This window comes from Musca autumnalis, unplaced genomic scaffold (assembly GCF_047663935.1).
Source record: "Musca autumnalis isolate F117 unplaced genomic scaffold, ASM4766393v1 scaffold_1, whole genome shotgun sequence".
NCBI classification, from domain to species: domain Eukaryota; kingdom Metazoa; phylum Arthropoda; class Insecta; order Diptera; family Muscidae; genus Musca; species Musca autumnalis.
This window is the reverse complement of record NW_027411644.1, coordinates 207,436,207-207,456,265: the sequence shown is the minus strand read 5'-3', so window position 1 is coordinate 207,456,265 and position 20,059 is coordinate 207,436,207. Positions and strand designations below refer to the sequence as shown.

At 36.1% G+C, this 20,059-nt stretch overlaps 1 protein-coding gene across 8 annotated transcripts in view; it reads left to right on the top strand.

Moving 5' to 3' along the window:
- The window catches only part of mesh (sushi domain containing 2 mesh), a 172,264-nt gene that overhangs the window by 68,967 nt on the left and 83,238 nt on the right, over positions 1 to 20,059 (top strand). The window lies entirely within an intron of this gene.

Genomic DNA, 20,059 nt, shown 5'->3' with positions numbered 1-20,059 from the left:
TATAAGAGAAACCTCATGAGAAAACTTTTTGGGTTTTTCTGTGTTTGTAAATGAGAACATTCATTTATTTTTTGGTTTTAGGGCTCACACAGACTTCTTTGCCTTTTATTAGCGGATTTCCTTCTTGTCCCCGAATTTATGTCGAAAAATTTCCCAAATTACTCATACATTTTTCGGTATACATATAAATAACCTTAAACTACTGGAAATGTGCATTGAAAGAGAGTTCTTAAGTTGTTCGTTTTTTATCTGTGTCGCCATCTGCTTGCATTGTAAAGAAGAAGTTGTTGTTGTTTTCTTTTCTCTATGCTCTGGTAGCCCACATAAGTCTATAGTACCGGTTGAGTTCTAGCAGTATCATTATCATCTTGTAAGTGTGTGTGAATACTGGGCGATATGTCACTGAAATGAAAAGAAAACAGACAAAGAAGAGTCTGCTTTTCATGTTTTGGACATGAAGCATGTTTGGCAAGTCCTTTGCATATGAATAAAGGGGAGAGGATATTTCTATATATCCTAAGAAAATGGGTGGGTAAATTATGTAGAAAGTTTACAGCTAACCCCGAAATCGATTAACATGTTAACCCTTAATAAAAATTAATAACTTCTTAAAATATCTGTAGGCTAATGTTGAATAGTCAATCAATGGTTATCGTTTTAAAATTATTGTTTTACCTGGCGTTTACAGTTTTTGACAGACAATTGGAAAAATACAAACCTTTTTTACCAATACATTTATAAATTTTTAAATACATACATATTGAGAAATTTATATACATATATGTATTGGTGAAAAGGTTTGTATCTTTGCTATTGTCCGCTCAAAATTGTCTGTGTGTAAACGCCAGGTTAAGTAGTTTTTAAACCCTGAAAAGAACAAAGTTCTTTCTGTGGTTTAAGGGTTAATGCCGAAACAAACTGACACGGTAGGACAGGGCGAAGAGAATCCAAACGATTTACCATAGAAACATTAATTAAAGTGATACATTTAGTATGACTGACGAACGGAATGAATGAATGAACGAATGATGTTGATTGTGTGCTTATCTGCATTGAGTAGTGTGGCTTTGCTGTAAAGTGCCCTTGATAAAAGATGTCCTACATCAGGCTTCATTTACAAAATTTAAATATTAAATTGTCCAACATTAATTTCCCAATGCTTGACGATACAAAGAAAATCCATTGCAAAGAAGAATCACATTGAATCACTGGCTTCCTCTACATTTCATTATGTTGAGAAATAAAAACGAAGTGATTTTGAATTTATGTTTCCAATTACGAGATTCCATTCCATTCGAAATGATTTAAATTTAAATAACAAATGTGAATACTTATTAAGTTAAATTGCATGTACGGACGGCCCGGCCCGGCCCGTAAGACCATTTACTGCTTTGCTGCTGCATTACACATGACAGCAACAGTTAATCTTTATAAATAGCAAACCATTTTTGGCTTTAAGGGATGATGTCTCGCCTTTGCTAATGGCCAAATGTTGGGTTTACCACAACAAATTCGATAATGCCTAGCAGCCGTAAAATGTTTTTCGGTGCTTAAAATCTGTATTCTTTTTAAATAGTTTTGTGGTTTAAAGTTGTTTTTTTATTCATGAATTTGGGACCACAAATGTCTGCTCTTTGGTTAATTTAAGATTGAGATAAGTTGTCTCATTAAGAACGGCCAAAGGCCGGGGGCAGTGTTGAAAGGTCATGTTATGATGAACTTCGGTTGGGTGCGTTTCTTTTTTAAAATGTGTCTGTGCACAAAAATAAATTAAGGTTATTTTCAGTCATCAAGTTTTTATTAGAACGAAGGACGTTAAATGAGAGCTAAGTATTGTAAGGTCAACTATATTTGAGAACATCTTCTTAACATGAAGGGGCTAAATTGAATAGCATTTTCGAAACTTTATACCCTACACCACTATGTGGTAAGGGGTATTATGTCTTTGTGCATTTGTATGTAACGTGCAAAAGGATGCGAGATAGACATATAGTTCCTTTGAGGGATATACATAGAATCACTTTCTGAGTCGATTTATGCATGTCCGCCCGTCCGTCTGTCTGTCCAAGTATTTTTGTTCGCAGCCTAGAGGTCGCATTGTTTGTCCGATTCAGCTGAAAATTGGGGACTACAATTTTTTAGCAATAGGAAGAACGCTATTGCTTTTGGTGAAAATTAGTTCAGATTTGGATATAGCTCTCATATATATTTTCGCCCGATTTGGCGTATTTGATGCACCAAACACGCTATATACGTGCAATTTTGATAAAACTTTGCTTGTGTGACTGAATTCGGTCTACAAATAAGTGTGCCAAATTATATCGAAATCGGTTCAGATTTGGATATAGCTCCCATATATGTTTTCGGCCGATTTCACGTATCGTTTGTACCACATACGCTATATATGTCCGATTTCGATGAAATTTGGAATATGTGACTGAATTCGGTCTAGAAATAAATGTGCCAACTTATATGGAAATCGGTTCTGATTTGGATATAGCTCCCATATATATTTTCGCCCGATTTCACGTATTTGCTGCACCAAACACGCTATATACGTCCGATTTTGATGAAATTTGGAATGTTTGACTGAATTTGGTCTAGAAATAAGTGTCCCAAATAATATCGAAATCGGTTCAGATTTGGATATAGCTTCCATACATATTTTCGGCCGATTTCACGTATTTTCTGTACCAAACACGCTATATAGTTTCGATTTCGATGAAATTTGGAATGAATGACTGAATTCGGTCTGGAAATAAATGTGCCAAATTATATCGAAATCTGTTAAGATCTGGATATAGCTCCGATTTATATTTTACATATTCACAGTGGTGTAGGGTATCATATAGTCGGCCCCGCCCGACTTTGATCCTTTCCTTACTGGTTTTCTTTTGTAAACATTTCGTTGGTTTTCTATGCTAAAACAACCAAGAAACTATCAGTCAGCTGTGCTGACGGAGATATACCCTCAGCAACTAACAAAAAAACAACAACAACAAAATCGAACCAAAAACAATAATCATATTCATTTTGTATCACGAGTTTGCTTTGTAATATGTATGTACCGTAATGGGGCTATGCCAAAAATTTTTAGTAACCAAACTTCTTCATAAAATACTCGAAATATTAAATTACGTTTGAAAGAAATTTTTGAAAAAGTCTTAGCGCTATCTTGCAAAATAGCCATTTTAGTATGTGCCGGCAGAGTATTGGATCTTTTGGTCCATTATCTCAGGAAGTATTGACTTTCTCCGGAAAAAAATTACCGTTGTAAATGAGGCCGCTCGAATAACCTACTGAAAAAGAATCAAAACGATGCGAGGGGACCTGTTAAACTTCACTTTACCCGAATTTTGTGTGGTAGGTTCCGAAGGAGTGGACCGATATCTAAAGAAAAAAATTGTACAGTCGTACAGGGAGCCACAAGGAAAATTAACTGAACAAAATTTCAAAACAATCCGAGAGGAGCTCTTAAACTTCACTTTATACGAATTTTGTGTGAGAGGTACGCGAAGGAGTGGACCGATACAATCCATATTACAACTTGATGCATGGCCGGATGAAAAAATACGATATGCAAAATTTGCACCAATCTGAAACTCCCTTTGAGAATTATCTTGCGGATTTGATAATTTTGTTGGTGCCGTCAGGGTTTCTTGGAACGTTTAGGCCAATATCGCAGGAAGTATGTACTTGCGGGAGCCGCAATGGTAAATTACTGAAAAAAATTCAGAACGATCCGAGAGGAGCTCTTAAACTTCAGTGTATCCGAATTTTGTGTGGGAGGTACCCGAAGGTGTGGACTGACATAGTCCATATTCGAACCCGATCTATATCTAGAAGGAATAATACGATGTGGAAAGTGTGGACCTAATCGGTCCCTTCGTGAGTTATCGTTCACAGTTAGGACACCCAAATTGGTTCGTGCGCACCAGGCAGGATATTGCAAAATAGACCCCAATTGTCGACCAAACATACTTGGGGTCTAAAACCGTTATTTCGATGAGGCACATTTTTGGTCGTATTAAAGTGTATATGGGCAAAACTGCCAATTATTTCATATTCCATTTCCAAAAAATTGAATTTTTTCTTTTCGCGCTACATTAACGATTTTTGGTACATAGATTAAGAAAAAATTCCCCAGTACAAATCCGCTCGCGAGCAAATTTTTGGTTGTTGCGGACAAATGTTATCGTGGTTTTACTTCTGCTTTTAAGAAAAAATTATTATAAACACGCAAATTATTTTATTGAGCACAATTGTCACTAAAAAGTTATCACGAAGTGACGTCATTAAGTAGATTGCATAATACTTGTAAAATGTTTCTCAGCATTCGCGGAATTTACAAAAAATTGACAAAATTTTAAATGTAATCCGAATGTTTTGAAAATATAGCTCCATATACCCGTCAAAAATTACAAAAAAGTAACAGTTTTAAATAAAGACTTCACGGGGAATCAAATGAGACCAAACTTATAATCATCGGGATAGTAGTTAGGATATTATAGCCAAAATAAGCACATATTTGTGTTACAAAAAACTAATTTTGGTTTGGAATAATAGTTTTCACACGCATTCTAGAGTCGAAAATATTGGAAAAATTCTATAAGAGTACTTCTTTTATTTTTCTTGAAACTCCCAAGAAAATATGTGGATTTAGCTTTATCTACATTCACATAGAAGGTTTCCCATTGAGGAAAGTTATCGGGTTGTTGAAATAAATCATTAGACTTCTTAAACGGAAACAGAGTTCAAATAAACCGCTTTAACTTATATGCATTATTAAAATATGTGTAAATCGCGTAATTATCAAAATCGTTTTGTCCGCATGTGATTTTCATGTACAGCAAGACCATATCTTTTAATTTGTATATATTTTTCGAAATATAATTTGGACGCTAAGATGTAGCATCGGCTGCATCTTTGCATTAAAAAACCTATAAAACATCGTTAATTTTCCCAAAGTTCATACAATTTCGTTCCGCATCCGGTTTTAGTGTCACCATGAAAATCTGCATCGATATATACCTATTTCAAGGCAATCAGTCAAGAACCGTGGATGTAGCATCACACACTATTTTTGGGATAAAATGAATGTAGTTCCCTTATCAGTGAAGTTTTTAAATCTTTGTTTCCGCAAAAAGGAAGATCCTGCACTAGTTTTTTCATAGCAGTGCAAGCTGCCGACAGAATACGCGATAAAATGCGCGATATTTTCAAAAACAATATTAGGTGATTTTCCTACCTAGGAATTTCTCGTATCTCGCGTTTTAGTAGATGGAATTTCACGAGTATTGATTTATTAGATCCGCAACGTAAAAATCAAAAATTTGCAATCAAGTACGAGTAAATCGAATGCCAATTGTAAAAATTGGGTCCGAAAAATATGATTTTTAGAAATTTGTTCACACAAAATTTTCGTATTTGGATACAGATTTCTCTGAAGCTGTGTAGGCTACATTCACGACACATATATCAAATAAATCAGAATCGTGAGTTCTTCATTCCTATATATGATTTTTTGAAAAACCTGTTTGCGGAACGAAATTATAAGAAAATTTCAAAAAACACTTAAAATCTGGCTTCAAAATGTCAGCATCATTTAATGGTAGACGCAGATCCAATTTTGAGAAGTTATACACTAGTGAGATGATCCTTATTTAGTTGCCTTCTACTTTCACTTTAACGGGAAAATCGTAAAAAGTGTGGTTTAATCACAAATCGAGAGAAAACAAAAAAAGACACGTTGGCTTCAACCCATTTTTACCCATTTTTTAACATAAATATAGCCACAGCTTCCACGCAAATCAACTTTGAAACCCAATATTTTTTGCCAAGTCTAAAAACATTTCATTTTATCTAAAAGCATTTAAATTGTACAATATACAACCACTATTCGCGAGTTATAAAGGGGAAAACCTTGGCTTCAACGATGTTAAATTTTCAATAATATTGCCCATATACCCTTTCTAGCCTAATGGCTGAGGGTATAAAAAGCTGGCCTTCTGTGAGATGATTCATTTGTCTTCTAAAAGAAGGCCTATTGGACTTTTATGAGAAGATCTACTAAACTTTTTTTAGATGGCCTACAGAACTTCTGTCATAACACATATTGGTCTTTTATTAGAAAAATTTATGGTTAGCTATTAGAAGATTCTAAGAAAAAACTTATTTTTGTTGTAAAACCCTCTGCTCTTCTATTAACAGAAATATTAGTCTACTATGAGAAGACCTATTCACCTTCTTTGAGAAGACATATTTCTCTTGTATGAGTCTTCTATGAGAAGACCTTCAGAGAATACCAACCTATTGGTCTTCTACTAGAATATTTATTGTAATTCTAAAATAAGACCTGTGGGTCTTCTATGGGAATTCATACGAATCTTCAATGAGAAGTCCTATTGACTTTCTATGAGAAGACTTATTTGTCTTTTTTTTGAAAACCTGTTCGTCTTCTATGAGAAGAACTACTGACCTTCTTTGAGTAGACCTATTGGCCTTTTAAATGAAGGTCTATGGGTTTTCTATGAGAAAACCTACTGACCTTCTTTGAGCAGATCTATTGGTCTTCTAAGAGAAGGCTTTTTGAATTTTATGAGAAGACCTACTGACCTTCTTTGAGAAGACCTATTAGTTATCTAGGAGAGAACCTATTGGTATTCTAGATGAGGACCTATTGGTATTCTAGATGAGGACCTATTGGTCTTTTATAAGACCCGTTTGTCTTCTGTTAGAAGACCTATTTTCTTTTGTAAGAAGACCTATGAGTCTTCTAGGAGAGGACCTTTTTGTCTTCTTTATGGAGACCTATTTGTCTTCTATGAGAAGACCTATTGACCTTCCATGATAAGATTGATTTGCCTTTTAGGAGAGGACTTATTAAGAGGACCTATAGGTCTTCTTGAAGAGGAAATATAAGACTTCTATGAGAAGACATATTGGTCTTCTAGGAGAAGAACTATTAGTCTTGCATGAGAAGACCTATAAGTGGTATATGAGAATAACTACTGACCTTCAATGAGTAGACCTATTGGTCCACTATGAGAAGACCCATTAGTCTTATATGAGAAAGCCTATTGACTTTCTGTGAGTCTACATGTTGTTCATGAGAAGACCTATCAGTCTTCTATAAGAAAGCCTATGGCTCCTCTTTGAGAACACCTATTGGCCTTCTGTAAGAAAGCCTAAGGGTCTTTTATGAGAAGACCTACTTATCTTTCTTGAAAAGTCATATTGTTCTCCTATGAGAAGACCTATTGAAGATTAATTAGTCTTTTTTAGTCTTGGTCTTCTAGAAAAGGACCTATTATATCGACGCCTCCAAACAATAGTATGCATGTTTTCAAGTTTTCAAGTTCTTTACATGTTTATATTTAACGTCCTTTAACTTAAATTCTGTCAAATTTTCGTAATAATCGGATAATCCGAACAGAAGTTATAAACAAATATTTACTTAGCATAGTACTGAAGATCAAAGAAATTTCCAAACTTTTAAAGCTTGTCCTGCAAAACTCACTGTTCAGAATTAGCAAACTATTATTTGGAGGTGTCGAACGTCCTTTAACTTAAATTCTGTCAAATTTTGGTAATGATCGGTCAATCCGAACAGAAGTTATAAACAAATATTGACTTAGCATAGTACTGATGTTCAAAAAAATGTCCACACTTTGAGAGCTTCTCCTGCAAAACTCACTTTTTAGACTTAGCATACTATTATTTGGAGGTGTCGATATGAGCATAACTATTTTATATGAGATTAACTATTGGTCATCTATGAGAAGACCTGTTAATGAGATGACCTACTGACCTTATAGGAGAAGACCTATTGGTTTTCTAGGAGAGGACCTATTAGGAAGGCCTATTGGTCATTTATGGGTGCCACCGTGGAGCATGGACACTCGCCTTGCACCCTGAAGGTCGTGGGATCGATTCCTCGGCCAGGCAAAATTACAACAGTGGAAAAATACCCCTCTGTACGGTAGGCGACATTTGCTGAGTATTTCAGCCATGTAAAACTTCTATACAAGTGGTGTCTTAAGACACGCCGTTCTGACTTGGACTAGTCATCTGTGAGAGGAGCTACTGACTTTTTATGAGAAAAACCTATAAGTCTTATATGAGAACACATACTAACATTTTATGAGAAGATCTATTGGTATTCTATGACAAGACCTATTGAAGTTCTATTAAAATAACTATTGGTCTTCTGTGAGAAGTCCTATCGACGTTCTATGGCCTTCTGTAAAAATACCTACTGATCATCTATTGCTTTTCTGTGAGAAGATGTAGCGGACTTCCATGAGCAGACCTATTACTCTTTCTCGAGAATAAGCACTGGTATACTATGAACAGAACTACTGGTCTTCTCTTAAAATATCTACTGATATATTGGAAGATGACTAGCCTTCTATGAGAAGACCTGCGGTTTCTTATGACAACCCCTGTGACATTTTCTATATATTCTATGGAAAGGCCCGCTAATCTTTTCATTTGGTCTTCTTAGAGAAGACATATTTGTCTTCAAAAATAATGCCTTCTTGTCGTCGTTGAATTTCAGTGAGCAGACCTATGAATCCTTTAAGAGAATGCACACTGATATACTATGAGAAGATCCATTGGTCTTCTAAGTGTTGACCTCCTGGCCTTCTATGGGATGACTTATTTTTTATACCCTCAGCATTTATGCTAACGAGGGTATATACTAGGCGGGGGCGATTTGAAAACCTTAATGAGCCCTTAGCGTTTTTGATTCCAGGGATTGAACAGAGCAAAATATACCATTGGACGATATGTCTACGATGAAAATCAAGCCTCCAGATTTTGACTTGAAATTTTTATTGACGTCTTTTAGATATTTTGGCATATAACCATTGAGATTTGCGATACAACACAATGTCGAAGATTGTAGCCAACACAATAATTAAGAACTTTGTGGTACATCGAAAAAGTATGGGAATGCTCCTTCAGGCAGTTTTGGTCTTGAGAATGTTCACATTTTTCGGAAAATATCGATAAATGGCACCGTGCTATAAAAGTTGACCAGAAAAATATTCAAGCGTTCTGTTACAAAATTCTATCGTGTTGGGTTTGTTCGTTTGGGTCAGATTGTTTTTGGTAAAATTAGTGAAAATCTTACATTTTCAAATTTAAAGGGACATATCTTCCTTTTTCACAACGGATTTCTATTGATCCTTTTTCCTTTTAAAGGGGTAAATAATATCTTTCAAATAAGCTATTATATTTGTTCAAATCGGTTAATAAATGGCTAATTTATAGTGTTTTATTCATACCAAAAAAAAAAAACAAGTAAAAAAGTATCAGTCGACTTGGCCGACAGAGATATACCCTCAGCCTGTGTATATTGAAACAATTTTTTCCCAAAAAACATATGTACGTATTTAGAGGATTTTAAAAAAATTTGGCCGTAGGAACCGACAAATATGTTAATTAGGATTAAAAGCAAAAGTTTTGCGGAGGAAATACTTAAAGGAATGGATCGACATTGACCATCATGGAAGTGGATCTCCAGCCACTACATATGGTGCCATAGGGCGTTCTTACACCCTTCGGGCTGTTTGCTCAAGGAAGTGTGGATTTGCCGCTGAAAAAACTTTTACCATTGTAATTGAGGCAGCGAATGCAAGTTGCTTCAACAAAAAACAAAGTAATTCGATAGCAGGTCTTAAAGTGAACTTATCCGAAATTTTGTTTGGGAGGTACTGGATGAAGTAGACAAATATAGTCCATATTTGAACCTGATCTATATCTGGTATATATATTAGGATGTGTAAAGTATGGACCAATTCGGCCACTCTATTCAAAAGTTACCGTACGACTAATTTTTCCGAACATTTTTGAAATTTTGTGGGGGAGGTACCTGAAGGAGTGGACCGATATTGCTTATCTTGGAACTTAAACTATGTTTGGACAAAATATTACTAAGGCCAAATTTTGGACCCAATCGGCAGATCCGTTTGAGAGTTATCTTTCGCTCCAACCACCTCACACGGTGTCGTAGGGGTATTGTGCAACTTTCAGGCTATTTTCTCAGGAAGTATGGACTTGCCCCTGATGAAACTTGTACCGTCGTATGGGGGGCAGTGAATACAAATTGCTAAAACAAAAATCAAAGCGATTCGAGAGCAGGTCCTAAACTGAACTTATCCGAAATTTTGTGTGGTAGCTACCCGAAGGAGTGGACCGATTGAGTCCATATTGGAACCTCATCTAAGTCTGGTAGACATTTCACGAGTTGCAAATTATGGACCAAATTGGTTACTTCCTTCAAGAGTTATCTTACGTACAAATTTTCCGAACATTTTCGAACTTTTGTGGGGGAGGTACCGGAAGGAGTGGACCGATATAGCCCATCTTCGAACTTAAACTAAGTTTGGGCAAAATATTACGAAAGCCAAAATTTGAACTGAATCGGTTCATCCCTTCCAGAGTTATCGTGCGCTCCAGCCAGCCAGACAGACCGACAGACAGACAGACAGACAGACGGACGGACATTGCTCAATCGACTCCAAATTGTCTGAAACACATTTCGTCCAAACATATTTGGGGTCTAAAACCATTATTTCGATGAGGCACATTTTGCCCGTATGAAAGTGTATATACCCTTCATAGCCTAAAGGCTGAGGGTATAAAAATACTTTGTCCAAACTTTGGATCTCCTAATATGTTGTCCAAAATTTAGTTTAACTTCTAAAATGGTTCATATCTGTCCTCTCCTTAGGGTACCTCCCCCACAAAAGTCCAACATTTGTGTCTAAGTGCTGTTTAAGGTCTGTGCGAAGATCCTTTGTATATGTATACCGATGCTGTTCGTTGTGATCCTGTTTACAGCGATATTATGTTTTCCGTGGACAAGTCCATGCTATCTGGCATACTGGTCCAAAAGTTATACGATGACCCACTGAAATGACTAGTGGGCGCGATATTTATCGAATAGATGTGACTCCCAAAATAAGATCCACTTGCATAATGGACTATGTCGGTCGGTACCTCCTTAGCAACACTTTTGAACTTAAATCCTAATCCACATTTTTGTCGGAAAGTTAAAATGTCCAAAAAAGGCCACAACATTCTGAAAAGACCATAAATACATTCTAACTGTCCGTAGATGAATGTTTCAATTCACATAGGCTAATGGTATATCTCTGTCGGCAAAGTCGACTGATACTTTTTTATTTGTTTGTATTGAAAGTCATAATTGCCTGCTACGAGAAGATCAAGAGGCTTTCTATGTACACACGGGTCTTCTGCGAGAAGACCTACTTTTATGCTATGAAAAACCTCTCTTTTTTGTTTTTTTTACTTCTCCCATTTGGGGTACCGTGTTTTTTGTTCTTGTCTTCCAGTTGTTTACTCTAAAGAAGACTTGGTTTTCCAGTTTTGCGTTTACCGCCATGTGACCCGTATTCATACGTGTCTTTAGTGGGAACTATGGGTGTAGTTACAAATTTTCCTCTGTGTCTATAACAGTAAGAGCTAAAGAAACTCCGTTCCTAACAGTAAGTATAGCGTCGTAATTTTTATACCCTCAGCCTTAAGGCTAGAAAGGATATATACCCTTTGATACGACCAAAAATGTGCCTCATCGAAATAACGTTTTTAGACCCCAAGTATGTTTGGACGATATTCGTTTCAGAAAATTTGTCTGTCTGGCTGGCGCGCACGATAACTCTCGAACGAATCAACCGATTCGAACCAAATTTTAGGTATCTTAATATTTTGTCCAAAATCAGTATAAGTTTGAAGATGTGCCATTTCGGTGCACTACTTCGGGCACCTCCCCCACAAAAGTTCTAAATTTTTCTGTAAAATGGTGTGAACGATAACTCTCGAAGGGAACAATCGGTTTCGTCTAAACTTTGTACATCGTATTATTCCTTCCATACATAGATCGGGTTTGAATATGGACTATATTGGTCCACTCCTACGATTGCCTGCCACACAAAATTGGGATAAAGTGATGTTAAGGAGCACCTCGCGGATCGTTTTGAATTTTTTTCAGCAGGTTGACCTTGCGGCTCCCTTTTCGACGGTACATTTTTGTCGGGCCCAAGTTCAGACTTCCTAAGATAATGACCAAAAATTCCAAGAAACCATGACGGCACCAACCAAAATGACAAATCCGCAAGATAATTCTCGCAGGGTGTTGTTGATTGATCCAAACTTTGCACATCGAATTATTATTTCATCCAGTCATGTATCACATTAGAATATGGACTATATCGGTCCACTCCTTCGGGTACCTCCCACACAAAATTCGGATAGAGTGAAGTTTAAGAGCTCTTTTCAAATCATTTTGAAATTTTTTCAACAGGTTGTCCTTGCGGCTCCCTTTACAACGGTCCATACTTCCTGAGATATTGGCCTAAAAACTCCAAGAAATCCTGACGGCACGAACCAAAACGCAAATCCGCAAGATAATTCTCGCAGGGAGTTTCTGATTGGTCCACACTTTGCACATCGTATTATTTCATCCAGTCATGTATCAGGTTGGAATATGGTCTATATTGGTCCACTCCTTCGGGCAACTTCCGCACAAAATTCGAGAAAAGCGAAGTTAAAGCTTTGTGATTGTTGTGATTTTTTTGTCAGTGGCTGAGGGTATATCTCCGTCAGCACAGTTGACTGATACTTTCTTACTTGTTAAGCACATTGTTAACACTATCAATGTTTTGGTTTGATGATCTTCTTGACAAATTTAATTAAATATATTTATTTGAGACATATTTGACAACTAATATCCCCGTTCAAATTCACTAAATTCATATGAAATTCTTTTTGCGTAGAATACATAAACTTAACACCCCCACCCCCTCATTTTATCATCAGGTTTTTTTGTTGAGAACAACCACATATATTAATAGAACCACAAATGAAACAAAATAACGCATTTATCATTTGATAATAAAGCCCTATGTTCTGCTCCATAAATAATCCATCTATTCAAATAAACAGGAAAGTAACAATAATTCCTTTTACAAGAAAATATTGTATGGTTCACCACACGACATGTGTGTCCGTTACTAGTCCACCTAATACACCCCTCTGCGTGTCACTTTGTTTTTTTCTCTTTTATTTATTGTTACATGGGTCATTATGTCACCCAGAAGCACGTTTGACCACTACCATGGGATACTTGTATGTGTGGAGGTATGTAAAAAATGCTTGTGTGTCTGTGTGTGTTGGAAAACATCATTTGGATTCTCAATTCTCAAACAACAATTGAAGTATAATTCACTTGATGCCATATTTCATTGCTGTGTGTCATAATAAATTACTTTTCATGCAACTCTGCTCTGTTGTTTGTGCTTCTTCTGGTTTATTTTCATTCACATGGATCTCCTTCTCTTTCTCCTGTGAGTTTTTTTTGGTTTTCATATTGCTTTATTGAACTTTATTTCCTTTGGTTTCTAAATCAATTTCAAATTTGCAACAGCAAAAAGGAAGGTAAAGGCTATACTGTTGTTCGTTCGTTCCATATACATACCTGACTTCTGCAATTTATTGCCAATATTTTGTCTTTAAGAAAAAGAAAATAAAAATGAAATCAAAAAACAACTTTGAAACATTGTTTTAATGGGACTTTTTAAGGAATTTAATTAATATCAACAAATCAAGAATGAATGAATGTAAATGATTTCAAATAGATTTTAGTTTAGTTGCCGAAGGGGTTTAATCTATTTTCAGCACATGACAAAAATAAGGGTAATCATCTGCATCTTCTAAATGACATTTTAACACCCTCCACCATAGTATGGAGGGTATATTGAGATTTTCCTTTTCCTTTTGTTACGCATTATATATTCTTGATCAGGGTAAAATTCTGAGTCGATCTAAGCGTGTACGTCCGTTCGTCCTTCCGCCTGTGATAAACTGTAGCACAAAAAAAAAACTGATAGGACGCTGAAATGCCTCTTTTGTTTGCAGGTCAAGTTTCATTTATATGTATCCATATATATCCCATATATCGGTCAACTTTTTGGTATAGCCCCCATATAACGGCACCACACGATTTCAGGTATTTTGACGTTTTTAGTCACATTACCGAATTAGCTTTAATTTGACATTTAGTGTTCCTAGTGATCAACAAACTTATATTCCAATAAGTAAGAACGGCGTTAGGTTCGGCCGGGCCGAACTTGTTGTACCCTTCACCACTAGTTATATTGAAGTAAAATGGACATTTTGTTTATGAAGAAGACTAACGAAGACTAAATATCAAATTTCATTAATTTCGGTGGAATATTGAGGCCACAATTACACTGTGCAACATTTTTAAGGTGATCTTGTGCAAACAATTCGAACTGAGGATTTTTTGAAAGTACAGACCCAAACGGCAAGAAACCCTAGTTTGGTTTTGTTGTGTCAGATCCAGCTCGGATTATATGGCCCCATCTAAACATGGTTAAATATTGAGTTTTTAAAGAAATTCGGGGCTATATCTCTGAAACCAATGCGAATCTTCTTCTGACCTCTAAAGCAAATTTGTAGATAAGGACAAGAATAAAATATTTGGAGAAATAATGAAATCGAAAAACTACACTTATTGCCTGAAATTTCAAAATATATGCAAAAATTCCACAATTTTTATACATTTCGCACCGTATCTCCAAAACCGTTAATTTTTTCTGAATATTTTCTTTTGGAAAAATATTCCCTGGAATGTAATACAAAACTCTTCAGAACATGTCATTGTTGTAAAATGCCTCTATGCCGTTGTTTTCAGTACATTTTGCAACGACGATTTAATAAAAATGTCAAAAATGTAGTGAAATCCGAAATGCGAGAATAAACAGTTGGTGTGAGCTGTGTTTGAAATACGTGTTGTAAAAGATATGATGCAAAATACCGCTGAAACAACATGAAGTAAGCATTTTAGAGTTTCAGAATGTTCTAAAGAATTGTTGAGAAGTTTATTTGGAAGATTTTTGCAAAGGTTACTTGGCTCAACTCCTAAAAGTTTAGCCGATACTGACTAGAATTTCAGTAATTATGTAAAATTTTCTATATTATAGATTTTGATGCCCTAGAGGAGTTTTTGTTATGTGGTTTTTTCGAAAGATGAGTTCTACTAATTTAGGGCTACAATATTGCTAAAGACAGCAAGGCCAAATTCCTATTCGTTTCTGAGATAAAGGCCTGATAAAGCAAAAAAGTGTAGATTTAGCCCGGTTTAGAAGAGGCCATAACATCCGAACTGGATCTGACAGGACAAAACCCTACTAGGGTTTTTGTTGTCTAAATATGTACTTTCAAAAAATCCATACTAGAATTTGTTTGCGTTTTCAGTGTTGCATAGTGTTATCAAAATACCGGAAATCGGGAGGAACCCTTCTATGGGGGCTATATGAAGGCGTGGACCTGTACCGACAAATATCTGGGGGAGAGTTGTATACCCCCAACGAAGACTAAATATCAATTTTCAGCCATTTCTGAGGAATATTGAAGCCACAATACCGGAAATCGGAAGGTACCCTTCTATGGGGGCTATACTAAGGCGTGAACCTGTACCGACAAATATCTGGGGGAGAGTTTTATAACCCCAACGAAGACTAAATATCAATTTTCAGCCATTTCCGAGGAATATTGAAGCAACAATTATCAAAATACCGAAAATCGGGAGGTACCGTTCTTTGGGGGCTATATTAAGGAGTGGTCCTACACCGACAAATATCTGGGGGAGAGTTGTATACCCCCAACGAAGACTAAATATCAATTTTTAGCCATTTCGGTGGATTATTGAGGCCACAATCTTCAAAATATCGAAAATCTGGATGTACCGTTCTATGGGGGCTATATTAAAGCGTGGACCTGTACCGGAAAATTTCTGTGAGATAGTTTTATACGCCCGAAGAAGACTAACTAATAAAATTTCAGCTATTTCGGTGTGTTAATGAGGCTAAACCCTTTAAAATACCGAAAATCGGGCGGTACCGTAATATGGGGGCTATATCAAAACGTGGACCGAATAGTCCATTTGCAATACTAAACATACTAGGAGTAATAGAAACTTCTATACCAAATTATAAAGCTCTATTTTAAAAATTGCGAGCTGTATCTTCATTTCAAAAGTCGGACGGATGGACAGATGGACACGGTTAAATCGACTTAGAATTTTACCCAGATCAAGAATATGTATAATTTATAAGGCTCCGATTAATATTTCGATGTGTTACAAACGAAATGACAAATTTAATTATACCCTCCATATTATGGTGGAGGGTATAAAAATTATGGACATAGGTCCATGTTATGGTATGGCCCCCATACAATTTTCGGTATTTTGAGGAGTTTAGCTACAATTTTTAATCGAACTAGCTGTAATTTGATGGTCCCACCGGGTTGCACTCAAGGTCCCTATTACGATTGTGCAAGTTTTTTCAGTGGCAAGTCCATACTTCTTGAGAAAATGACCTGAAAAATGTAAAAACTTCTACGGCCAGCATGTGGAGTGGCTGGTGCGCACGACAACTTTCAAACCGAATACTGCGTTGGTCCACACTTCGCATATCGTAATATTGCTTCGAATATTAGATGAAATTAGAAGATGATGCTTATAGGTCCACTCTTTCCGGTACCTCCCCCACCAGAAGTGCAAAAATATCCGCTAAAATGTTAAGCGCAATATCTCATAAACGGAGCAATCGATTTGGCCCAAACGTTGGACCTCGAAATATTTTTTCCAAGCTTAGTTTATGCTCAAAAGTGGGATTTATCGGTCCCCTCCTTAGGGTACCACCCACACAAAAGATCAACATTTTTGTTGTTGTAGCAGCATAGAAACCTACGTAGAAACATAGGTTTGATGCTGGGTTGGCAGCCGCTGGCCAAAACACTGTGCACGGTGCTCTTGAACCAAATTTAAATAAAAAGTGCTTAAATCTAAGAAATTTTTGCGGATTCTGAAACTACAATGTTCATAGAAGAGAAAAATTAAAAAAAAAATCGACGGAGCACTTTTAAAGTTGACATTTTTAAGGGTGTTTTAGGTTTTCAAGATTTTGCTTGGAAACCGCAAGTCTTAACGAAATGGTACTAAAAAACATGTTGTAGCTATGAAAATTCTTTACAAGATTGACTTTTATGATATCTTCGTAGTTTTTACCATTATTGAGATATGGAAGTTCAAATTAAGACAATGGATTGACTGTATCGCCTCCTTATAAAACAATCTAATGACTGCAATTTCCCAACTTAAACTTATATATCTCAAAAATGGTATAACCTACGAAAAAATTACAGAATTTTCGCAGCTACAACATATTCTTTAGTCTCGTTTCGAAAGGATTTGCAGTTTTCAAGCTAAATCCTGAAGACCTAAGAAAAAAAAAATCTGAAAGTTTGATCTGAACCTCTATGTCTCGAAAATGGTAAAACCAAGGAAAATATGAATCAGCCAATTTTGTACAGAATTTGTACTGCTACAACATTTTCCTTTGTCCCATTTCAATAGGACTTGTGGTTTCCAAGCAAAATCGTGAAAACCTAAAAAAAACCTAAAATGTGAACTTTGATCGCGATTTATAAAAAATCCATCTAGCGATTTTTCTTGTTTTTTAATTTTTCTCATCTATAAACATTGCTGTTTCAGAATCCGCAAAAACTTCCCTGGTGTAAGCGGTTTTCATTTAAAGTTAGTTAAGGTGAACTGTGTATAACATTGTAACATAAGGAGGCGATCTATCTACATATATATTTCAATAACGGTAAAAACTACGAAGATATCATAAAAAACAAGCTTGTAGAGAATTTTCATAGCTACAACATTTTCTTTAGTCCCATTTCGATAGGACTTGCAAAGCAAAATCGTGAAAACCTAAAAAATCCTTAAAAATGTCGACTTGAATCGCGATTTATTTAAAAAGCGCTCCGGCGATTTTTTTGTTTTTTGATTTTTCTTATCTATGAACATTTTAGTTTCAGAATCCGCAAAAACTTCCCAGGTGTAAGCACATTCCATTTAAATTTGGTTCAAGAGCACCGTGTGCGGTTTCGGGTCAATCCAGTACGAAACAAGCCGTTTAAGTGCGGTTAAGGGTCTATGCGAGAATCCTTTGGAAATGTTTACCGAAGGTACTCCTAGTAACCCTGTTTACAGCGATATGTGGTTTTTGTGGGCATGTTCCTGATACAACGGTCCTATCGAGAAGAATGACTCCCAAAATAAGACACACTTCCAAAATGGACTACGTCGGTGAATTCCTTTAGGTACCTCCCCCCGCCAAAAAAAACTTTAGAGATTTTAACGTAATCCATATCATTGACGGCTAGTTCATACGCCCAAATTTCTTCCCTTAATAAATAAGTTTTTTGAGAAAAAAGTGTTTCAATTTACACAGGCTTAGGGTATACCTCTGTCGGCAAAACCGGCTACTACTTTTTTACTTGTTTAGATTCGATTAGATCATTTTGGCATTTGAGGTATACGTGGTGGAAACATTTTTGCACCTAAAATTGCAGACAGGAAAGGAAACTAATTATTCCATTTTAGTTAAGAATAATTTATTCGACCAGGCCGATCTTACTGACTTTTTATTTTTTTTTGTTTTTGCTTTTTAATAGGATTGTGTTATTAACCCGACAAATAAATTTTTATTGTTCTTAAGGGTGAACGCCTGACACATGTTAGTTCAGTACCTTTTATGTGTATTAAAGCACGGGGTGGTGAGTGTCCACATGAGGTATAAGAGTGGTAAATAAAAGTCCTCAGCTTTGCCATGCAGCCCATATATAAAGACTCTCTTCTGTTCTTGTATCTAGACACCGTTCAGCTTGTCTATTTAAATTTTCATCATCGGGTCCATAAGACTCCTTTCCGCTCCTCTATAAAGACTTCCTTTATCTCCTCCATAAAAACTGTCCTCTGCTTGTCTATAATAACTTTGGCTCCCATTTGCTCATTTATAAATAATACCTTCTGTTCGTTTACACAGGCTCCCTTCAGCTCGTCTTCAAGTACTCCTTCCTGTTTGTCTTTAAATATTCCCTTCAGGTCTTCTAGAAAGACTGCCTTCAGCACGTCTATAAAGATACCCTTCAACTCGTCTACAAAGATTCCACTCTGCACCACTATAAAGGCCCCCTTCTTCTTGGCAATAGATAGACTTCCTTCAGCTAGTCCATAAAGACTCCGTTCAGCTGGTCTATAAAAATTAGAGTTGGGTAATCTAGTTCCTAGTTCACGGTACTAGTTCCAATGCATATGAGTAACTTCATAAAATATAACATGTGATATTACGTATACACAGTTTGTTCATATAAACTATGTGGGCCATTGGAACTGCGTTGTGAGTTGGGTAGATCCATTCAGTTCATTTGGCACAACTCTAAAAAATGGACTTTAGCTCATCTATATAAACTCCCTTTAGCTCGCCTAAAAAAATGTAAATGTCATATATGTCATCTTACTCTGAGGGTATATTAGTATCAAAACCACAAAGTAACACGTGTGTCACTTGATTTTTTTTTTGCTTTTGGTCCAGCATAGCAAAAAATAAATAACAGATTGTGGTTTAAATTTCCATAACTCCAAATGCCTGGTACATGTTCACTCTGCTGGAAATTGTACTATACTCACGTATACATATCACTAATATGCTCTCATCAAGTATACGCACACAATGACTATCGATTATCCTCCGTCACGAGTAGCATGTGACATGGTGGAAAAAAGTTTTAAATACAAAATATCATTGTTATTATTTTGAATATCTATCACCATGTAAACCATTTGCACATATTGCGTTATTCGTTGTTGTTTTTTTTTTTTTGGTTCGGTTTTGTTCACACACAACAACAATTTCATGCTTCAATGAATCATAATCATTTATCTTCATTTTTAATAATACTGTCAAAAGTTGAACATATAAAACAGATATGCACGCGCACGCACATACACACACACACTTATAAACTTCCAGTGCATACATCTGGCTTGCATGTTTGCTATGCTGTGTGGACTTAGTTACAACCCAGCTAGAAGGGTGCTCCTTCAAAACATGAAGACAGCAAATCATTTGGGAATCCTGCGTTGTTATGC